Genomic DNA, 14,242 nt, shown 5'->3' on the forward strand with positions numbered 1-14,242 from the left:
CATATGATCTACTTTCCCCATGGCAGTACCAGTGGCTCTCTTTAACCAGCCTTGGGTGCTTCACCATGGAGCGCTTGGGGGGGGTGCTAAGTAGCAGCTATTGTTATGCCCAATCAAAAGTACTGGACCATGACAAGTGATAACCGTCCGGGAGGTTGCATCGGACAGCAAATAGGCGGTGCTGCTTCGCTCGGCCTTTTGGCTAAGATCAAGTGTAGTATCTGTTCTTATCAGTTTAATATCTGATATGTCCTCTATCAGGGGACAACATATTAAATGGATTTTTGCCGATGGGAGTAGAAAAAGGGGCTTGCTCCGTTGGGCTCCACGCATTGACCCGTTATTGCAGCGGCCGGGAACGGTGCACCTTTCTTCTGTCTTGCGTAAAACCAAATAACAATGCGCACCGAGCTGCCCCGTGGTTGTGCTTGATACTGGACCAAGCGCGACATGCGTCGCAGTGGCTTTGCAGACTTCATGGCCGGGGTTGTCACAAGAACCGCTCGTTTTGACTGAATGGTTTGACAGAGGGAACAGCCTGGCGGGAGAACGAGGGCGTCCTTGTGCACCATGAGGGCACTCTGCTTACTACTGCCCCTTTGTCTCTCTCTCCCTCGTGGGATACTACGATGGTCAAAACGTATCCCACGTCGCGGTTGCGCAAGCAGCCACCTGAACGTGACCCCTGCACCTGCCGATGATTGGTCGGGGTTCGCCTGTCTCTGCAACCCTATCCCTCGCCCTCAGAGCGCACCAGTTCGGGCAGTGGCAGGGACCCCCTTTTGCGGGTGAATGCCAATTGCTCGTCAGAAGGCCACCGCGCAGTGGGTCTTTAGTGCAGAGATTCATGTCTTTAACAGCTTGGGGCAACGCGCAGATCAAAATGTGGTAACGCTTTACCGAATTTGCGTGTCATCCTTCCCCAAGAGGGGGCTATGCTAATCTTCTCTGTATCGTTCTACTTTGTCATATGTGCTGCCTGAGCAAGCACATTAGACCCTCGGTGCTGCCTACAATTTAAAACCCTTGTTGTCATAATGACACCTTCACAGCGGTGCAGGCTGGAGGTCCAAATTCTGTAGAAGTAAGTACTCTCCAATGTCACAATAGCAAGGGGTGAGGTCTTTCCCCAAGACATAAATTTCTTCTTGTACAATTTGTTTAAACTGCCAGCTAATTCTGTGTCCATGTTTAATATAAAAAGGAAAATCCAAAAATTCCCTGACAGTGGCGATGGGGGTGGTGCCCAATTTGCCCTTCAGGACAGAGGCCTGGACTTGGGCCCCAGTTGGCGCCGGCGCCTGATGGCCAGTAAGGTTTGCCACAGCAAGCAGATGCTCCAGTGGGCCAGAGTTTGACTTGTGTCTTATGTTTGGGTAAATGCATAGTTCTGAATTAGGCTCAGCCAACGACTGCCTGGGCCAGATTCTTTAGAAGGGCTTCTTTAGTATGTCTGACTGATTGTTGTTGTAGCCAGAAAGAACTCAGGAAGCTTCGAGCCATATGACCTTTCCCCCATGGCAGTACCAGTGGCTCTCTTTAACCAGCCTTGGGTGCTTCACCATGGAGCGCTTGGGTGGGGGTGCTAAGTAGCAGCTATTGTTATGCCCAATCAAAAGTACTGGACCATGACAAGTGATAACCGTCCGGGGAGGTTGCATCGGACAGCAAATAGGTGGTGCTCATCGCTTCTCGGCCTTTTGGCTAAGATCAAGTGTAGTATCTGTTCTTATCAGTTTAATGTCTGATATGTCCTCTATCAGGGGACAACATATTAAATGGATTTTTGCCGATGGGAGTTGAAAAAGGGGCTTGCTCCATTCGCTCCACGCATCGACCCGGTATTGCAGCGCGGCCGGGAACGGTGCACCTTTCTTCTGTCTTGTGTAAAACGAAATAACAATGCGCACCGAGGCCCGCCCGGTTGTTTGCTTTGATACTACTGGACCATACGCGCCGCGAGTGGCTTGCAGACTTCAGGGTCGGGGTTGTCACAAGAACCGCTCGTTTTGACTGAATGGTTTGACAGAGGGAACAGCCTGGCGTAGGAGACGAGGGCGCCCTTGTGCACCATGAGGGCACTCTGCTTACTACTGCCCCTTTGTTCCTCTCTCCCTCGTGGGATACTACGATGGTCAAAACGTATCCCACGTCGCGTCGTTGCAGCCAGCCTGAAACCGCCTGACCCCTGCACCTGCCGATGATTGGTGGGGTCGCCGCCTCTCTTGCAACCCTATCCCTCGCCTCAGAGCGCACATCAGTTCGGGGCAGTGGCAGGGACCCCCTTTTGCGGGTGAATGCCAATGCTCCTCAGAAGGCCACCCGCAGTGGGTCTTTAGTGCAGAGATTCATGTCTTTAACAGCTTGGGGCAACACGTGCAGATCAAAATGTGGTAACGCTTACCACGTTTGCGTGTCATCCTTTCGCCAGGGGCTATGCTAATCTTCTCTGTATCGTTCCAATTTTGTCATATGTGCTGCCTGAGCAAGCACATTAGACCCTCAGGTGCTGCCTACAATTTAAACCCCTTGTTGTCATACTGACACCTTCACAGCGGTGCAGGCTGGAGGTCCAAATTCTGTAGAAGTAAGTACTCTCCAATGTCACAATAGCAAGGGGTGAGGTCTTTCCCCAAAGACATAAATTCTTCTTGCGCAATTTGTTTAAACTGCCAGCTAATTCTGTGTCCATGTTTAATATAAAAAGGAAAAATCCAAAAATTCCCTGACAGTGGCAAGGGAGGGTGGTGCCCAATTTGCCCTTCAGGACAGAGGCTGGACTTGGGCCCCCGTTGTTGCCGTTGGCCTCTGATGGCCAGTAGGGGTGCCACAGCAGATGCTCCAGTGGGCCAGAGTTTGACTTGTGTCTTATGTTTGGGTAAATGCATAGTTCTGAATTAGGCTCAGCCAACGACTGCCTGGGCCAGATTCTTTAGAAGGGCTTGTTTAGTATGTCTGACTGATTGTTGTTGTAGCCAGAAAGAACTCAGGAAGCTTCGGAAGCCATATGACCTTTCCCCCATGGCAGTACCAGTGGCTCTCTTTAACCAGCCTTGGGTGCTTCACCATGGGGCGCTTGGGCGGGGGTGCTAAGTAGCAGCTATTGTTATGCCCAATCAAAAGTACTGGACCATGACAAGTGATAACCGTCCGGGAGGTTGCATCGGACAGCAAATAGGTGGTGCTCAGCTCGTGGCCTTTTGGCTAAGATCAAGTGTAGTATCTGTTCTTATCAGTTTAATGTCTGATATGTCCTCTATCAGGGGACAACATATTAAATGGATTTTTGCCGATGGGAGTAGAAAAGGGGCCTTGCTCCGTTTCGCTCCAAGCGCATTGACCCGGTATTGCAGCGCGGCCGGGAACGGTGCACCTTTCTTCTGTCTTGCGTAAAAACCAAAATAACAATGCGCACCGAGCTGCCCCGGTGGTTGTGCTTGATACTGGACCAAGCGGCGACGCGTCGCAGTGGCTTGCAGACTTCATGGCCGGGGGTTGTCACAAGAACCGCTTCGTTTTGACTGAATGGTTTGACAGAGGGAACAGCCTGGCGTAGGAGACGAGGGCGTCCTTTGTGCACCATGAGGGCACTCTGCTTACTACTGCCCCTTTGTCTCTCTCTCCCTCGTGGGATACTACGATGGTCAAAACGTATCCCACGTCGTTGCCGAAGCAGCCACCTGAACGTCTGACCCCTGCACCTGCCGATGATTGGTGGGGTCGCCGCGCTTCTCTGCAACCCTATCCCCCCGCAGAGCGCACCAGTTCGGGAGCAGTGGCAGGAACCCCTTTGGCGGGTGAATGCCAATGCTCCTCAGAAGGCCACCGCAGTGGGTCTTTAGTGCAGAGATTCATGTCTTTAACAGCTTGGGGCAACACGCGCAGATCAAAATGTGGTAACGCTTCACGAATTTGCGCGTGTCGACCCCTCGGGGGGGGCCATGCTAATCTTCTCTGTATCGTTCCAATTTTGTCATATGTGCTGCCTGAGCAAGCACATTAGACCCTCAGGTGCTGCCTACAATTTAAAACCCCTTGTTGTCATACTGACACCTTCACAGCGGTGCAGGCTGGAGGTCCAAATTCTGTAGAAGTAAGTACTCTCCAATGTCACAATAGCAAGGGGTGAGGTCTTTCCCCCAAGACATAAATGTCTTCTTGCAATTTGTTTAAACCGCCAACTAATTCTGTGTCCATGTTTAATATAAAAAGGAAAATCCAAAAATTCCCTTACAGTGGCAAGGGCGGCAAGGGTGGTGCCCAATTTGCCCTTCAGGACAGAGGCTGGACTTGGGCCCCAGTTGCCGTTGGGCTCTGATGGCCAGTAGGGGGTGCCACAGCAGATGCTCCAGTGGGCCAGAGTTTGACTTGTGTCTTATGTTTGGGTAAATGCATAGTTCTGAATTAGGCTCAGCCAACGACTGCCTGGGCCAGATTCTTTAGAAGGGCTTGTTTAGTATGTCTGACTGATTGTTGTTGTAGCCAGAAAGAACTCAGGAAGCTTCGAGCCATATGACCTTTCCCCCATGGCAGTACCAGTGGCTCTCTTTAACCAGCCTTGGGTGCTTCACCATGGAGCGGCGTTGGGGTGCTAAGTACGCAGCTATTGTTATGCCCAATCAAAAGTACTGGACCATGACAAGTGATAACCGTCCGGGGAGGTTGCATCGGACAGCAAATAGGCGGTGCTCATCGCTTCTCGGCCTTTTGGCTAAGATCAAGTGTAGTATCTGTTCTTATCAGTTTAATATCTGATATGTCCTCTATCAGGGGACAACATATTAAATGGATTTTTGCCGATGGGAGTAGAAAAAGGGGCTTGCTCCGTTCGCTCCACGCATTGACCCGGTATTGCAGCGCGGCCGGGAACGGTGCACCTTTCTTCTGTCTTGCGTAAAACCAAATAACAATGCGCACCGAGCTGCCCCGTGGTTGTGCTTGATACTGGACCAAGCGCGACATGCGTCGCAGTGGCTTGCAGACTTCATGGCCGGGGGTTGTCACAAGAACCGCTCGTTTTGACTGAATGGTTTGACAGAGGGAACAGCCTGGCGTAGGAGACGAGGGCGTCCTTGTGCACCATGAGGGCACTCTGCTTACTACTGCCCCCTTTGTCTCTCTCTCCGTGGGATACTACGATGGTCAAAACGTATCCCACGTCGTTGCCGAGCAGCCACCTGAACGTCTGACCCCTGCACCTGCCGATGATTGGTGGGGTCGCCTCGCTTCTCTGCAACCCTATCCCTCGCCTCAGAGCGCACCAGTTCGGGGCAGTGGCAGGGACCCCCTTTTGGCGGGTGAATGCCAATGCTCCTCAGAAGGCCACCGCAGTGGGTCTTTAGTGCAGAGATTCATGTCTTTAACAGCTTGGGGCAACACGTGCAGATCAAAATGTGGTAACGCTTCACGAATTTGCGTGTCATCCTTTCGCAGGGGCCATGCTAATCTTCTCTGTATCGTTCCAATTTTGTCATATGTGCTGCCTGAGCAAGCACATTAGACCCTCAGGTGCTGCCTACAATTTAAACCCCTTGTTGTCATACTGACACCTTCACAGCGGTGCAGGCTGGAGGTCCAAATTCTGTAGAAGTAAGTACTCTCCAATGTCACAATAGCAAGGGGTGAGGTCTTTCCCCCCAAGACATAAATGTCTTCTTGCAATTTGTTTAAACTGCCAGCTAATTCTGTGTCCATGTTTAATATAAAAAAGGAAAATCCAAAAATTCCCTGACAGTGGCAAGGGGGTGGTGCCCAATTTGCCCTTCAGGACAGAGGCTGGACTTGGGCCCCAGTTGCCGTTGGGCTCTGATGGCCAGTAGGGGGTGCCACAGCAGATGCTCCAGTGGGCCAGAGTTTGACTTGTGTCTTATGTTTGGGTAAATGCATAGTTCTGAATTAGGCTCAGCCAACGACTGCCTGGGCCAGATTCTTTAGAAGGGCTTGTTTAGTATGTCTGACTGATTGTTGTTGTAGCCAGAAAGAACTCAGGAAGCTTCGAGCCATATGACCTTTCCCCCATGGCAGTACCAGTGGCTCTCTTTAACCAGCCTTGGGTGCTTCACCATGGAGCGCTTGGGCGGGGGTGCTAAGTAGCAGCTATTGTTATGCCCAATCAAAAGTACTGGACCATGACAAGTGATAACCGTCCGGGGAGGTTGCATCGGACAGCAAATAGGCGGTGCTCATTGCTTCTCGGCCTTTTGGCTAAGATCAAGTGCATGAGGATTTTGGTCTACGGCAGATAGTTTCGGATATGGCCGCTGGAGGTGCGAAGGAGCAGCCAATTCCGAAAGTTGGGCTGAGATACACCCTACGGTTCCAGGTGGATTATGAAGAGGAGCAAGCTTTGTCACGTGCATTTTTCTGCAAGGGTGTCATCGTTGGGCAGTTACACCTGAAGGTTGACGAGGTCTACTGCATTCAGTGGAATCAGCAGGAAAAGGCTTTTGATGTCACCTTTCGGACGGAGGATGTTTACGGAAGGGTGGCAGAGTGTTGCAGAACAGAAGCTAGGGTAAGGCCTTTAGTTTTTTACAAGGTTCTGAACCTGGACAGGCCGAATTTCAGAATGGTTTCTGTTCATATGTACAACCCCTTTGTGACTGACCTAGCGTTAGCTGCTTTTCTTGGGCGGTATAGCGAGGTTGTGACGAGCGCAAGATATGTGAAGGATCCACTGGGGTTTTGGACTGGAAGGAGGCAATTTCAGGTTCTGTTGAACCCTGATCCTGAAGGACCTGGTGGCCTTAAACATCCACCTGCGCAGTTCAGTCTTGGTGGGGATCGTGGCTATCTTTTTTACTCTAGACAGCCAGCTTTTTGCAGGAGATGTAAGCAGTCTGGTCATACGGAGGCTGGTTGCACAGGATCATGCTGCCGTATCTGTGGACTAATGGGTCATGAGGCTAAGGATTGCACTGCAACTAGGGCCTGTCATGGATGCGGCGGACTGGACCACCTCTACCGGAGCTGTCCCAGTCGTAGGAGGAGTTTTGCTGAGGCAACCCAGGCTACTTGTGTGCCAGAGGGATCCAAGGAGTCGGAAAATGGACCTACTTTTACAAGTCGTTTCCCAGGGAAACTGATGCCAGTGAGGCCGGTTTTAGGGCCTTTCGGCAAGTGGAGGGCGAGGCACCCCCGTGTCAGGCGAATTTGGATGCTGTACCTTTGGGGAATGGCGAAGAGACAGTTCTGCAAGGGCAGGAAGCGGGCAGCACTGTTGAAGTAGACAGGGAGGCTCAGGTGACCTCTGATGCTGTGGGGGGGTTTCCGGCAGGCACTCCTGGCTTAGCCTCAAAGACAGTGAAGCAGGGGGCACGGAGAGGTTCCCAGGTATTTGGAGTAGGGCTTTCTAAAGAGGGTGGGTACAGTAAGAAGTCAAAGGGTGAGGGGCAGAAGCAGAAGGCCATAGTGGGGGCTGAAGGTGGACTGGGTGAGGGGCACTTAATGGGGGCTGTAAGGGAAGTAGAGGACGGCGGGGTCCTGGAGCAGGGAAGTGGGGACAATGGAGACAGGGCAGGTGGAGAGGTGAAGGTACAATCAGGGGATATTCTAGAGGCAGTTTTGGGGCTAGAGTATGATCTCTCCATAGATTTGCCAACGGCGGTCGCCTCCAGTGAGGGAAGATGCATATAGTGGAACCAGCAGACCATCAAATGTGCGAATGCAGAGCCCTATTCTTGGGCTGAACAGATGGACAATGAGGACTATTACACATAGTGTGGAGGGAATGGTTTTGTGTTTTTTTGTTTTGTTTTTTTGTATCAGTGATTTATAATATCCAATGGGTACTTTTAAGGTTCTTTCTTTAAATGCAAGGGGGATGAGGGACACAGTTAAAAGAAGGGTTGTTTTTGATTTTGTGGACTCTCTTCATGTTGCCATTTGTTTTTTACAGGAGGTGCATTTGCGAGATAAGAGTGATGTTGGGAATTTTTCAAGGGAGTGGACAAAGGGTGACTCAGTGTGGAGTGTGGGGGGGGTGCACTCTACAGGGGTTGGGATTTTATTTGGGGTCAAAGAAATAAGGGTGGAGTCTTCATTTGTTATTGTTCAGGGGAGAATATTGGGCGCAGACATCTCATGGGGTCCAGTTAAGATGAGAGTGGTTGTAGTGTATGGACCACAAACCCCAGCAGAGAGGCAAGATATGTTTGGACTGGTGGAGCCACACCTTGTTACAAATAGGCAGGTAATTTTAGGTGGGGATTTTAATCAAGAGATAGGGAAAGGGGGAGATTCCAGCTGTACTTTCTTTTCCAACCTAATGGCCACACATGGATTGGTTGATGGGGCAAGGGTGGTAAATCCACGGTTAGATGGGCCCACATGGCGGAACTCACGGGGCATAGAAAAATGTTTGGATTATGTGTTCTTTGCGAGGTCTTATGACCTGTTGGCTGGTAGAATGCTCCCTGTGTTTTTTTCTGATCATGATGGGCTACTGTTTGAGGTACGATCATGGATGCCAGTGTTTGGACCTGGGTACTGGCGCCTTAATATCAGTGTTTTGGAGGAGGCCGTTTTCGAACAGTTTTTTCGGTCATTTTTCAAAGGTGTGTTAGGACTCAGACCACTGTGTTCTGGGGTGATAGAGTGGTGGGAGGTAGCCAAGGAGCGCATTAAGTGTTTTTGTGTTCAATACTGTACAAGGAAGGTGAGGGTGGCGAAGAGGGAGGTGCTTCGCCTGCAGTACCTTCTTGAGCTTGAGTACGCCAGGGGAAACAGTGGTGGCACTGTAAATCAGCGGGCTTGTGTCTCCCTGAAAGAGCAATTGAGGGAGGTTTTTGAGGGTAAGGCCCGGGCATACCTGTTGCGGTCACGTAGTACTTTCCTTGAGGGATTTGAGACGTGTTCTGCAGCTTTCTTTGGCTCTATAAGGGCTGATAGGGCAAAAAAGGTGGTGACCGGGGTGAGGGACAAGCAGGGTAGGGTTGTGGAAGGAGAAGCGGAGATGGTGCAAGTAGCCACTGACTATTTTCGTACAAGTTTTAGGGAGAAGGAGATAGATGTTAGGGAGGGGAAGGTTTTTTTGGATGTGCTGACCCAACGGGTTCCATCTGACATAGCGCAGACTATGGAGGCCCCGATCACCCTTGTGGAGCTTGAGGGTGCCCTAAGTAGAATGAACAGGCGGAAGGTGCCTGGCATTGATGGACTCCCAGTGGAGTTTTATCTTAAGTTTTGGGATTTACTCGGGCCTGTAGTTTTGGAAGTGTTGTCTGAAGTATTCCGCACAGGTGTGATGGGAAAGTCATTGGCCACGGGGGTAATTTCCCTTCTGTATAAGAAGGGGGATCACACAGACCTGGGGAACTGGAGGCCACTAACAATGCTGTGTGTGGATTATAAACTCCTGGCAAAGGTCCTGGCAAACCGATTGGGTGTGGCGCTTCCTCATGTGGTCCATGTGGACCAGACATGTGGGGTAGCGGGGCGCTCGTTGAGATGGAATCTCCAGCTCATTCGGGATGCTGTTGCTTGGGCTGAAGACCGGCAGGTGCCACTTATGGTTGTTGCCGCTTTGACCAGGCAAAAGGCTTTTGCCAGGGTTCACTGGGGCTTTATGTTCAGGGTGCTAAAGAGGTTAGGTTTTGGTCAGGGTTTTATAAGGTGGTTGCGCATATTGTACACAGGGGTGGGGAGCACAGTTTCTGTTAACGGTCATCTTGGGGATGTGTTCAGGGTGTACTCTGGGGTGAGGCAGGGGTGTCCGCTTTCGCCTCTGCTCTACATTCTCTATTTGGAGCCCCTGGCGGCAGCTATACGGGCTGATCCAGGTGTGAAAGGTTTTCTGGTACCTGGCAGCGGGGGACTTAGGGTAAAGCTGTCTCAGTATGCAGATGATACCACTTTGCTGCTGGACAGCGAGGCATGCCTGATTCGATCCCTGGAGATTCTCCAGGAATATGGTCAGGTGGCGGGGGCAAAACTAAATTGTGCCAAGTCTTCTGTTAAGTTTTTTGGATGTTGGAAAGATGAGATGAAGGTACCAGGAGGGCTGGCGCTCTGCACTGGACCACTGAAGGTACTAGGGGTCAGCTTTGACAAAGCTCACAGTGCAACGACCAACTGGTCTGGGCGAATTCTGGTAGTCCAGAAGAAGCTCACACTCTGGAAGGGAAGGTGCCTGACTTTTGTAGGGAAGGTACTTGTTTTGAAGGTGGATGTATTGCCGTCTCTTTTGTATTTGGCGTACATATACCCGTTGCCAGTCGGTATGAGGAGGCCTCTCATGCGGCTTGTTTTCAGTTTCCTGTGGGGTGGGAGATATGAGTATGTGGCGAGGGCGCGCATGATGGCTGATGTTGAAGCAGGGGGGAGAGATGTGCCACACCTCCCGCTGAAACTGGATTGCATGTTTGTGTCGTTTTTGTCTAGGGAGTTGTCAGCTCCGGTAGTGCATCCATCAGGATATTTCCTAAGGCTCTATTTCGCCTATCAAAACAGAAGACTGATGGTCTGGAGCAATTTGGCACCTCGGGTGGAGCAGTTGCCATGGCATTACCTCCATGCAGATAGGTGGCTGCGGGCTCATCCAGAGATTTCAGACACAGCAGTAAGGCTGGATCACAGGGTCCTCTACCGAGAGGTCAGAGAGAAAGTGATTGCACCTCCTGTGGTTGGTACCCCATCCGCAATTTGGAGGGGTATCCAGCCAAAGGGGCTTGACAATGGACTTAAGGATCTTAATTGGTTGTGCCTTCACAGGTGCCTGCCGGTACGAGATGTAATGTATAGGCATGGTTTGGCGAGATCTCCTGTCTGTCCTAGGTCAGCATGCTCAGAGGAGGAGACAGTCAGACATGTCATGTGGGACTGTCCGTTTGCGGGTAAGGTTTGGGGCAGGGCAGGACCAATGTGGATGCCGATGGTTTCTGGGCTTAAACTAACTTGGGGAATAGTGGACAGAGGGGTGGGCTTGGGGAGTGCAAATTTTCTTATGTGGTTGATTGTTAGTATTGTGAAGAGGAGCTTGTGGTGGGCTAGGCAAGACCTGGTAAAGAGGAATAGGGATGGAGGGGTGGACGGGGTGATAAGGAGGGTTGAATTTGTTTTGAAGGGGAGAATCAAAAAGGACATTGAAAAGTGGGGGAAGCATGCTGCCTTGGAGAGGTGGAAAGGAGGGTTTGGGTGGGAATGGTAACCTCCTGAAGTATGGATAAAGGGTTTGGTAGTTTAATTTGTGTGTAGGGTTTGTTTTGAAAATGGTCTTAGTATAGGATGCATGTTGGAGATGAATTTGTGTGTACATTGTGAATTATGTTGTATGTTATGATGAATAATGTGTTTAAAAAAAAAAAAAAAAAAATCTGTTCTTATCAGTTTAATATCTGATATGTCCTCTATCGGGGGACAACATATTAAATGGATTTTTGCCGATGGGAGTTGAAAAAGGGGCTTGCTCCGTTCGCTCCACGCATCGATCCGGTATTGCGCCAGCCGGGCCGGAACGGTGCACCTTTCTTCTGTCTTGTGTAAAACCAAAATAACAATGCGCACCGAAGCTGCCCCGTGGTTGTGCTTGATACTGGACCAAGCGCCATACGCCGCGAGCGGGTTGCAGACTTCGCGGCCGGGGTTGTCACAAGAACCGCTCGTTTTGACTGAATGGTTTGACAGCGGGAACAGCCTGGCGTGAGGAGACGAGGGCGCCCTTTGTGCACCATGAGGGCACTCTGCTTGACTAGCCCCCTTTGTTCTCTCTCTCCCTCGTGGGATACTACGATGGTCACAACGTATCCCACGTCGTTGCCGAAGCAGCCACCTGAACGTCTGACCCCTGCACCTGCCGATGATTGGTGGGGTCGCCTCGGCTTCTCTGCAACCCTATCCCGCGCCTCAGAGCGCACCAGTCGGGCAGTGGCAGGGACCCCTTTTGCGGGTGAATGCCAATGCTCCTCAGAAGGCCACCGCAGTGGGTCTTTAGTGCAGAGATTCATGTCTTTAACAGCTTGGGGCAACACGTGCAGATCAAAATGTGGTAACGCTTACCAATTTGCGTGTCATCCTTTCGGGGCCATGCTAATCTTCTCTGTATCGTTCCAATTTTGTCATATGTGCTGCCTGAGCAAGCACATTAGACCCTCAGGTGCTGCCTACAATTTAAACCCCTTGTTGTCATACTGACACCTTCACAGGGGTGGAAGGCTGGAGGTCCAAATTCTGTAGAAGTAAGTACTCTCCAATGTCACAATAGCAAGGGGTGAGGTCTTTCCCCCAAGACATAAATGTCTTCTTGCAATTTGTTTAAACTGCCAGCTAATTCTGTGTCCATGTTTAATATAAAAAGGAAAATCCAAAAATTCCCTGACAGTGGCAAGGGGTGGTGCCCAATTTGCCCTTCAGGACAGAGGCTGGACTTGGGCCCCAGTTGCCGCTTGGGCCCTGATGGCCAGTAGGGGGTGCCACAGCAGATGCTCCAGTGGGCCAGAGTTTGACTTGTGTCTTATGTTTGGGTAAATGCATAGTTCTGAATTAGGCTCAGCCAACGACTGCCTGGGCCAGATTCTTTAGAAGGGCTTGTTTAGTATGTCTGACTGATTGTTGTTGTAGCCAGAAAGAACTCAGGAAGCTTCGAGCCATATGACCTTTCCCCCATGGCAGTACCAGTGGCTCTCTTTAACCAGCCTTGGGTGCTTCACCATGGAGCGTGCTGGGGTGCTAAGTAGCAGCTATTGTTATGCCCAATCAAAAGTACTGGACCATGACAAGTGATAACCGTCCGGGGAGGTTGCATCGGACAGCAAACAGGTGGTGCGCTCATTGCTTCCGGGCCTTTTGGCTAAGATCAAGTGTAGTATCTGTTCTTATCAGTTTAATATCTGATATGTCCTCTATCAGGGGACAACATATTAAATGGATTTTTGCCGATGGGAGTTGAAAAGGGGCTTGCTCCATTCGGCCCCACGCTCGATCCGGTATTGCAGCGCGGCCGGAACGTGCACCCTTTCTTCTGTCTTGTGTAAAACGAAATAACAATGCGCACCGAGCTGCCCCGGGTGGTTGTGCTTGATACCGGACTACGCGACATGCGCGTCGCAGTGCTTGCAGACTTCATGGCCGGGGTTGTCACAAGAACCGCTCGTTTTGACTGAATGGTTTGACAGCGGGAACAGCCTCGTAGAGACGAGGGCGTCCTTGTGCACCATGAGGGCACTCTGCTTACTACTGCCCCTTTGTCTCTCTCTCCCTCGTGGGATACTACGATGGTCACAACGTATCCCACGCCGCTGTCGAAAGCAGCCACCTGAACGTCTGACCCCTGCACCTGCCGATGATTGGTGGGTCGGCCTCGCCTTCTCTGCAACCCTATCCCCGCCTCAGAGCGCACTCAGTTCGGGCAGTGGCAGGGACCCCCTTTGGCGGGTGAATGCCAATGCTCCTCAGAAGGCCACCGCGAGTGGGTCTTTAGTGCAGAGATTCATGTCTTTAACAGCTTGGGGCAACACGTGCAGATCAAAATGTGGTAACGCTTCACCGAATTATGCGCGGTCAGGCGGGGGCCATGCTAATCTTCTTTTGTATCGTTCCAATTTTGTCATATGTGCTGCCTGAGCAAGCACATTAGACCCTCAGGTGCTGCCTACAATTTAAACCCCTTGTTGTCATACTGACACCTTCACAGCGGTGCAGGCTGGAGGTCCAAATTCTGTAGAAGTAAGTACTCTCCAATGTCACAATAGCAAGGGGTGAGGTCTTTCCCCCCAAGACATAAATGTCTTCTTGCAATTTGTTTAAACTGCCAGCTAATTCTGTGTCCATGTTTAATAAAAAAGAAAAAAACCAAAAATTCCCTGACAGTGGCAAGGGGTGGTGCCCAATTTGCCCTTCAGGACAGAGGCTGGACTTGGGCCCCAGTTGCCGTTGGGCTCTGATGGCCAGTAGGGGGTGCCACAGCAGATGCTCCAGTGGGCCAGAGTTTGACTTGTGTCTTTTGTTTGGGTAAATGCATAGTTCTGAATTAGGCTCAGCCAACGACTGCCTGGGCCAGATTCTTTAGAAGGGCTTGTTTAGTATGTCTGACTGATTGTTGTTGTAGCCAGAAAGAACTCAGGAAGCTTCGAGCCATATGACCTTTCCCCCATGGCAGTACCAGTGGCTCTCTTTAACCAGCCTTGGGTGCTTCACCATGGAGCGCTTGGGCGGGGGTGCTAAGTAGCAGCTATTGTTATGCCCAATCAAAAGTACTGGACCATGACAAGTGATAACCGTCCGGGGAGGTTGCATCGGACAGCAAACA

At 51.0% G+C, this 14,242-nt stretch overlaps 12 non-coding genes across 12 annotated transcripts; 6 read left to right on the forward strand and 6 right to left on the reverse strand.

Annotated features, from left to right (window-relative positions):
- The first annotated feature begins 180 nt into the window (after nt 1-180).
- Nucleotides 181-372, forward strand: LOC120554626. Its single transcript, XR_005638539.1, has one exon. It is a non-coding gene; the product is annotated as a U2 spliceosomal RNA (small nuclear RNA).
- Nucleotides 373-880: 508 nt separating this feature from the next.
- On the reverse strand, nt 881-991 carry LOC120554410. Its single transcript, XR_005638408.1, has one exon. It is a non-coding gene; the product is annotated as a U6 spliceosomal RNA (small nuclear RNA).
- Nucleotides 992-1,684: 693 nt separating this feature from the next.
- On the forward strand, nt 1,685-1,875 carry LOC120554589. Its single transcript, XR_005638526.1, has one exon. It is a non-coding gene; the product is annotated as a U2 spliceosomal RNA (small nuclear RNA).
- Nucleotides 1,876-2,385: 510 nt separating this feature from the next.
- Nucleotides 2,386-2,493, reverse strand: LOC120554368. Its single transcript, XR_005638384.1, has one exon. It is a non-coding gene; the product is annotated as a U6 spliceosomal RNA (small nuclear RNA).
- A 691-nt stretch (nt 2,494-3,184) lies between these two features.
- On the forward strand, nt 3,185-3,378 carry LOC120554636. Its single transcript, XR_005638541.1, has one exon. It is a non-coding gene; the product is annotated as a U2 spliceosomal RNA (small nuclear RNA).
- Nucleotides 3,379-3,888: 510 nt separating this feature from the next.
- LOC120554382 lies at nt 3,889-3,998 on the reverse strand. The gene has a single exon (XR_005638392.1). It is a non-coding gene; the product is annotated as a U6 spliceosomal RNA (small nuclear RNA).
- Nucleotides 3,999-4,691: 693 nt separating this feature from the next.
- LOC120554581 lies at nt 4,692-4,882 on the forward strand. Its single transcript, XR_005638521.1, has one exon. It is a non-coding gene; the product is annotated as a U2 spliceosomal RNA (small nuclear RNA).
- A 506-nt stretch (nt 4,883-5,388) lies between these two features.
- LOC120554332 lies at nt 5,389-5,495 on the reverse strand. The gene has a single exon (XR_005638368.1). It is a non-coding gene; the product is annotated as a U6 spliceosomal RNA (small nuclear RNA).
- A 5,788-nt stretch (nt 5,496-11,283) lies between these two features.
- Nucleotides 11,284-11,466, forward strand: LOC120554664. Its single transcript, XR_005638547.1, has one exon. It is a non-coding gene; the product is annotated as a U2 spliceosomal RNA (small nuclear RNA).
- A 508-nt stretch (nt 11,467-11,974) lies between these two features.
- LOC120554372 lies at nt 11,975-12,078 on the reverse strand. The gene has a single exon (XR_005638385.1). It is a non-coding gene; the product is annotated as a U6 spliceosomal RNA (small nuclear RNA).
- A 686-nt stretch (nt 12,079-12,764) lies between these two features.
- LOC120554611 lies at nt 12,765-12,952 on the forward strand. The gene has a single exon (XR_005638535.1). It is a non-coding gene; the product is annotated as a U2 spliceosomal RNA (small nuclear RNA).
- Nucleotides 12,953-13,460: 508 nt separating this feature from the next.
- On the reverse strand, nt 13,461-13,565 carry LOC120554413. Its single transcript, XR_005638416.1, has one exon. It is a non-coding gene; the product is annotated as a U6 spliceosomal RNA (small nuclear RNA).
- Nucleotides 13,566-14,242: the final 677 nt, after the last annotated feature.

Source organism: Perca fluviatilis, chromosome 2 (genome assembly GCF_010015445.1).
Source record: "Perca fluviatilis chromosome 2, GENO_Pfluv_1.0, whole genome shotgun sequence".
NCBI classification, from domain to species: domain Eukaryota; kingdom Metazoa; phylum Chordata; class Actinopteri; order Perciformes; family Percidae; genus Perca; species Perca fluviatilis.